General features: G+C 39.8%; 1 pseudogene; it reads left to right on the top strand.

The window, feature by feature from the left end:
• Nucleotides 1-2,140: 2,140 nt before the first annotated feature.
• On the top strand, nt 2,141-2,596 carry LOC102965352 (annotated as a pseudogene).
• Nucleotides 2,597-7,541: the final 4,945 nt, after the last annotated feature.

Here is a 7,541-nt window from a genome sequence, read left to right as displayed (position 1 = left end):
CACAGTCGTGCCCCCTTCTCCTTTGATTTTTTTTTTTTAATATGAGTCATTTTCTTTATTTTTCCTTTATTCTTTCTTTTTTTTATTTGATGAGTCTGGCTAAGTGTTTATCAATTTTGTTACCCTTTTTAAAGGATTAGCTGTTGATTTCATTGATTTTTTTTTTTTGGTCTCTCATTTCTCTGTGCTCTGATCTTTATTATTTCATTCATCCTACTCATCTTGGGCTTTGCTTATTCTTCTTTTTTCTAGTTCCTTTATATGTAACTTAGATCTTTACTTGAGCTTTTTGCATCTTTCTTGAGGTAAGCGTTTATTATTATTTATTTCCCTATTAAAATTGTTTTTGTTCCTTCCAAAATATTTTGGGCCATTGCGTTTTCATTTTCATTTGTCACCATGTATTTTTTTTTTAATTTATTTATTTAAATTCAATTTAGTTAACATACAGTGCAGTATTGGTTTCAGGAGTAGAACCGAGTGATTCATTACTTACATATAACACCCAATGCTCATCCCAACAAGTGCCCTCCTTAATACCCATCACCCATTTTCCCCATCTCCCCACCCACCTCGTCTCCAGCAATCCTCAGTTTTTCCTCTGTACTTTAGAGTCTTTTATGGGGGCACCTTGGTGGCTGAGTCTGTTAAGCATCTGACTTCCATTCAGGTCATGATCTTGTGGTTTGTGGGTTTGAGCCCTGCATCAGGCTCTGGGTTAACAGCTTGGAGGAGCCTGCAACCTGCTTCAGATTCTGTGTCTCCCTCTCTCTCTGCTCCTCCCCCACTCGTGCTCACTTGCTTTCTCTCGCTCTCTCTCTCACTCCCTCTCTCTCTCTCACAAATAAATAAAAACATTAAAAAAGAGTCTCTTAAGTTGTCATGTATTTTTTTTTTCATTTATTCATTTACCCTTTTGTTGTTTAGTAGTATGTTGTTTAGCCTCCACATGTTTGTGTTGCTTCCATTTTTTCCCCTGTGATTGCTTTCTAATTTTATACTGCTGTGGCCAGAAATGATGCATGCTATGATTTCAAACTTCTTAAATTCATTTAGGCTTGTGATTTTCTCTGGAGAATGTTCTATGTGCACTTGAAAAGGATATGTATTCTGTTATTTTTAAATGGGGTGTTCTGTATATGTTTGTTATGTTCATCTGGTCTAATGTGTCATTCAAAAAGACTACTTCCTTATATTTTCTTTTTCTGCCTTAATGATATATGCATTGATGTAGGTGGGGTGTTAAAATATCTTACTATTAATGTATTTTTTTTCTCTATATGTCCTTTATTATTTGCTTTATGTACTTGAGTGCTCTAATGTTAGGTGCATAGATATTCACAATTGTTATATCATCTTCTTGAATTGATCTCTTTATTATTAAGTAGTGCAATTCTTTGTCTCTTGTTACAGTCTTCGGTTTAAAGTTTATTTTGCCTGATATATTGCTATCCTTCCCTTTTTTATCAGTTCCATTTACATAATAAATGAATTTTTTTCATACCTTTACTTGCAGTCTGTATTTGTTTTTAGATATGAAAAACAGTATAGGCAGTATAAATATGAGTCCTGTATTTTTTAATCCATTCTTCTACCCTATGGCTTTTGATTGGAGCATTTAGATAATTTACATTTAATTATTTATGGGTAAGTATTTCTTGACATTTTGTTTATTTTTTCCGATTGTTTTGTAGATTTTCTCTATTCTTTTTCTCTTGCTCTTTGTTTGTAATTGATCAATTTCTGTTGTGTTATGTTGGTTTTCTTTCTCCTTGTTTTTTTTTTTTTTTGTGTGTATCTATTATAGGTTTTGGGTCTACAGTTACCATGAAGTTTGTATATAACATTCTAAGTATATAGCAGTCTATTTTAGTTTGATGGTCGTATAAGTTCAAACACATTATTAAAAAAATTTTTTTAAACTCTTTCTTCCATGTTCTATGTGTATGCTGTCATATGTTACATATTTTCATTCATAAATGTCTTTATGTTTTATTATGGACTTTTCTTTTCCACTTAAAAATGTTTACGTGTGCTTTGGCCACTCTCCAGGTAGCAGCCTACTCAGTGCCCTCTCCTGTGTCCCTGGGCCTGATCCTTCTCTTCTTTTCCCTCAACCTCAGGTGGAACCGCTGGCAAGATGCAGATTTCCATGAAAACTTTTTTGGGGAAGATTATCACTCTCGAGATTGAACCCTCGGATACAATAGAAAATGTAAAGGCCAAGATCCAAGATAAAGGACTTCCTCTTGGTCGTCAGAGACTGCTCTTCACTGGCAAGCAACTGGAAGATGGATGTACTTTGACTACAACATTCAAAAGTAGCCCACTCTTCATCTTGTGTTGAGATTTCGTGGTGTTACTAAGAAAAGGAAGAGGAGTCTTTCACCACTCCCAAGAAGAAAAAAACATAAAGAAAGTTAAGCTGGTTGTCCTGAAGTACTATAAGGTGGATGAAAATGGCAAAATCAGTAGCCTTCATCAGGAGTGCCATTCAGATGAATGTACTGGAGTTCTTAATATCAGACACTTTGACAGACATTATTGTGGCAAATGTTGTCTGATCTATTGCTTTAACAAACCAGAAGACAAGTAATTGTATATGGATTAATAAAAGATATGAACTAAAAAAGTCTCTTTAATATTTTTTATAAAGCCAGTTTAATGGTGGTAAATTCCTTACCTCTAGTTTGTCTGAGAAAATTTTTATCTCTCCTTTAATTCTGAACGATAACCCTTCCAAGTAAACTATTATTTGTTATATATATTTTTTCTTTCAGCATTTTTAATGTATCATGCCACTCCCTTAGCCTGCAAAGTTTCTGGTAAAAAAATCAGTTGATAGTTTTTATTAGGTTTCCCTCATACATGACATTTTGCTTCTCTCCTGCTGCTTTTTGGATTCTCTATTTACCTTTAACCCTTGGCATTTTAATTATTATGTGTCAGGGTGTAAACTCACTTGTGTTCATCTTGTTTGGAATTCTGTGATTCTTGAATGTGGACGTCTATTTCCTTCCTTAGGTTAGGGAATTTTGCAGCTATGATTTCTTCAAGTAAGTTTTTTTTTTCCTCTTTCTCTCTTCTGAGACCCCTGTAGTGTGAATATTTGCTTGCTTGATATTGTCCAAGAGACCTTTAACTTATCCCCACTTTTTTGTATTCTTTTCTCTTTTTGGTGTTGAGCTTGGTACTTTCCATTGTCCTATCTTTCATATAGTTGGTATGTTTTGCATCTGATAATCTACTGCTGATTCCGTCTAGTGTATTTGTCATTTAAGTTATTGTATTCTTCAACTATAATTAATTGTGTTTTTTTATATTTTCTATCTCTTGGTTGAAGGTCTCAGTGAGGACTTCAACTCTTCTCTCCATCCTGATGAGTGTCTTTGTGATCATTACTTTAAATTCCTTATCAGGGATATTGCTTACCTTTATTTTATCTAGTCCTTTTTCTGAGGTTTTGTATTTTTCTTTCTTTTTGAACATATTCCTGTCTCCACACTTGCTTGACTTTCTGTGTTTTCTTCTATAGATTAGGCAGAAATGCTCTTTCTTCTAAATAAATGGTCTTATTTACAGTTGACCCCTATGTAGACTGTGTGTGTTGGTGACTTTTACTGTCTTACCAGAACTGTGGCTGGTGTGGGCTGGAAGTTGTACAGCAATCTGGGTTAGGCTGTCCCAGTGTAATGGCTAGAGCAGATGTGGGCCTGGGCCAGTGTGGTCCTAAGTCTCTACTCTCAGAAGGTGCCTTGGCAGGATAGCTGAACCTTAATGGGTGCAATCTGAGGAGTCCCAGTGCTCTCCACATAGTTGGTGCTCTGGAATGAAAAGATAAAACTACAGGGTATGCAAGCCAGTATGTTAAGAGGCTCTACATGCTGAGGGGATCTTCACAAAATACCTGAAGCTGAAGTGGGTGTAATCCAGGGGTTTTTTTGGGGGGGGGGGCTCTGCATAGAGAGTGCCCTGGCAGGGCAGCAGAAGATCAGGCACATTGTGGGCCAGGATGTCCTGAGTTTCTTTACACAGAGGGTACTCTGGGAGACAACTGAAGCTGAAGTAGGTGCAATCTAGGGGGATCCCGGGGCTGTCCACACAGTAAGCACCCAGGCAGAGTCGCAAAAGCTGAAGTGGGTACAAGTCAGATAGTCCTGGGGTTCTATGCACAGAGGGCACCCTAGCAGGAGAGCTGAAGCTGAAGTGGTTGCAATTCAGGGATCCCAGGACTATCCATGCAGCAGACACCCTGGTAGGTCAGCTAACATTTATATACGTGCAGGTCAGGGGTTTTCTGGGGTTCTATGTGCTGAGGGCACCCTGGCAAGACAGCTGAAACTGATGCAGGTTCAAGTCAGGTGTCCGTGGTGCTCTGCAGAGGGGGTTCCCTAGTGGATCAAGACCTGGGGAATTGTGTAAGCTGGGTGGTCCTGGTCTTTTCCATGCAGAGAGTGCTCTGGCAGGACAGCTGAAGCTGAAATAGTTGCAAACTAGGTAGGTTCCGAGGCTTTACACACAGAGAGTTCCTTGGCAAGATAGTTGAAGTTATAGAGGGTGTAAACCAGTGTGTTCCAGGACTCACGGCAGAGGATGGCCTGGAGGGGCAGTTGGAACAAAAGCAAGATTCATGCTAAGGGTTCTTGGGTCAATCTACACAGGGGGATCCCTAGCAGGATAGTCAAAACTTCACTGGGCAAGAGTCAGTGTGGTCCCTGGGCTATATGCAAAGTGTCCCCTGTCAGGACATCTCAAGCCAAAGTGGAAGCAAGCTAGGGTGTCCCAGGACACTCCACACTAAGGGTGCCCTGGCAGAATACCTGAAACTGAAGTGGGTGCAAGATGGGATTTCCCAGGACACATAGTACAGGAGATGCCTTGGCTGCATGATTAAAGCTTAGGCCTGCACAGGCAGGGGTGTTTTAAGGCATCATGTGCAGGGGTAACTTGGAAGGGTGGCTGGAACTGAGGTAGGCATGGGCTGGAGGTTCCTGTGAGGCTTTGCACAAGGAACACCCTCGTGGTGCAGCTAGATCCAAAGCGAGGGTCAGCATGGAGGTCCCAGAGCTCTCTGCACCAGGGGTGCCCTAGCAAACTATCTGAAGCCAAGGTGGTGTGGACCTAGAGTGTTCTGGGATACTTTGTTCCTGTGTCAGGCCAAACTGGGGAGATAAAAGAGGGTTTGCTTTTATCTGTTAAATATATTGGGTTTCTGTGCATTACTGTTTAAATAAATGACTTTTTTCTTTAAAAGTCAGAAGGGCAATTAAAATTGAAGGGCTCCTCTATGCCTTCCAGGTTCCTAGGAAATATCCCAGGGCTCAGGATGCATCACCTTAGCCCTCAGATATTCTTACGATCTCTCTCTCTCTCTCTCTCTAATGTTTGTTTGAGAGAGAGAGAGAGAGAGAGAGAGAGAATCCGACAGAGCCCGACACAGGGCTCTAGCTAACGAACTGTGAGATCATGACTGGAGCCAAGTTTGGATGCTTACCTGACTGAGCCACCCAGGTGCCTCTCAGAAAACATTGAATCACTGGAGTACAGGGTACAAGGAGGGAAAGTACAAGAGGTAAATCAGGAATGGCAATTTAGAGTCTAGTAAATGATTTTAGACTATCCTGTAGACAAAGGGGAGCCATCGAGTGCTTTTGAGCTGGAGAGTGACATGATCAGAATGGAAGGTTAGACAGAAGATGAAAACACATCTAAAAATGTCAGCAATGTGGTCTGCAAGTGAGGTTCTCTGCAGTTTTTGTCTCACCAGTTCACGACTTACAGATTTTTCCTCTCCTACTTCACCCCTCCTGGGACAAACTCTGGGAGGCTGGTTAGCCAGGTCCCTGGTGGAAGCTCTCCATGGGCCCAACTCCACCTTCCTCATGGAAAATGAGGCTCAAACTTAGCAATGGAACACAGATCCAGTTATGACACCTTATTTTCTACAATGATACTCTCATTATTGCCAAGCCCAAGTAGGACATCTCCACCCCTCATTATGATGGGAATGGACAGGGATGGCGGAGACTGGAGCGGTTCCTTCTGCAAGGGGCTTTTGGAATAAGGCAAAGCTGCCTATACAAGTCTTGCTAAGGTTCATTATATATACAATTCCCTCTCTCTAATATGCCTAGAATAGAGACACCATTCTGTTTTATTTTAGGTAGGGAAGATACAGAAAGAAAGCCTCAAACTTTAGGCAATAGAAACACAGATTCCAGGCATTCATCAGAATTGGAGAGGGAAGTTATCCAGCAGAAAACCATCCTTTAGCTTGAGCACCCAAGGCCTGCTCCATTAGCTTGAGCACCCAAGGCCTGCCCCAGGCTTGGTCAGTAATGACAATCAAATTCTTTTGGGCAGACCCAAGTCTGAAATGCCATGGGCATAAATCCTAGGCTTGTCAACAGCCTGAAACTTAAGAAGCATGTATGTCTGAGTAAGGTGTAACTTACCTGCTGCCTGAACAAAATGACAATGAAGGAAACTTCTGCCACGCTTCCTTCATGATTTATTGGGCTATGGCCAACACTATTGTCACTTTCTTGGAAGGCAGCTATGTGGGTGTCCCCTTTTCCTCTCTGTCATCCACACCTTCTTTATTCTTTATTTTTAAATTCTTAAAAAAGTATTTTTATTTACACAATTATGAAATATTACCTTATACAAAAATGTATAAATTATGTGAAATTTAATGAATAATTATAAACTGAAAACCTATGGAACATTCTGCCCCACCATGTCTAACTTTTAGGAATTCCATGCATCAGAAAAGACAGGCTATTTGCAACGTCGTGGATGGAACTAGAGTGTATTATTCTAAGCAAAATAAGGCAGGCAGAGAAAGACAAATATATGATTTCACACATAAGTGGAACTTAAGTAACAAAACAGATGAACATAAGGGAAAGGAAGGAAAAAATAAGATAAAAACAGAGACAGAGGCAAACCATGAGACTCTTAAATACTGAGGGTTGCTGAAGGGGAAGTGGGTGGGGGATGGATTAAATAGGTGATGGGCATTAAGGAGGACACTTGTAGGGATGAGTACTGGGTGTCATATGTAAGTGATGAATCACTGGGTTCTATTCCTAAAACCAAGACTACACTGTCTGTTAACTAACTTAAATTTAAATAAATAATGTTTTTTTTTAAGAAAAGACAGGCTAAATAAGGAAAAGGAGACAAAAATATGCACTAATAGTAGGTTTTTAAGGGCTACACAGATCTCCCCCCTTTCACGCACACACATTTGATTACTGAGTGCCCACCAAGGCAGTTTACATAGTGAATATTCAATGAATGCTTTTAGAAGGTTAAAAACCAAAACAGAGTAAAAGATAGACTCAGACATGCATCTCACACAGGAACACAAAGACCTACTCTATATGCTGCTGCTTAACAATCTCACATAGCACAACCACTCCAATGCCTTCTCACACACATTTACATGGCATATATATCTATCTTTACATATGCTCTCACATGTACACATTTCTGGATGTGCATACCTCTGTTCCTACACTTTTATCATTATATAC

The sequence above is a fragment of the Panthera tigris genome, chromosome X, assembly GCF_018350195.1.
Source record: "Panthera tigris isolate Pti1 chromosome X, P.tigris_Pti1_mat1.1, whole genome shotgun sequence".
NCBI lineage: Eukaryota > Metazoa > Chordata > Mammalia > Carnivora > Felidae > Panthera > Panthera tigris.
Note: the sequence above shows the minus strand (reverse complement) of the source record. Positions and strands in the feature narration are given on the sequence as shown.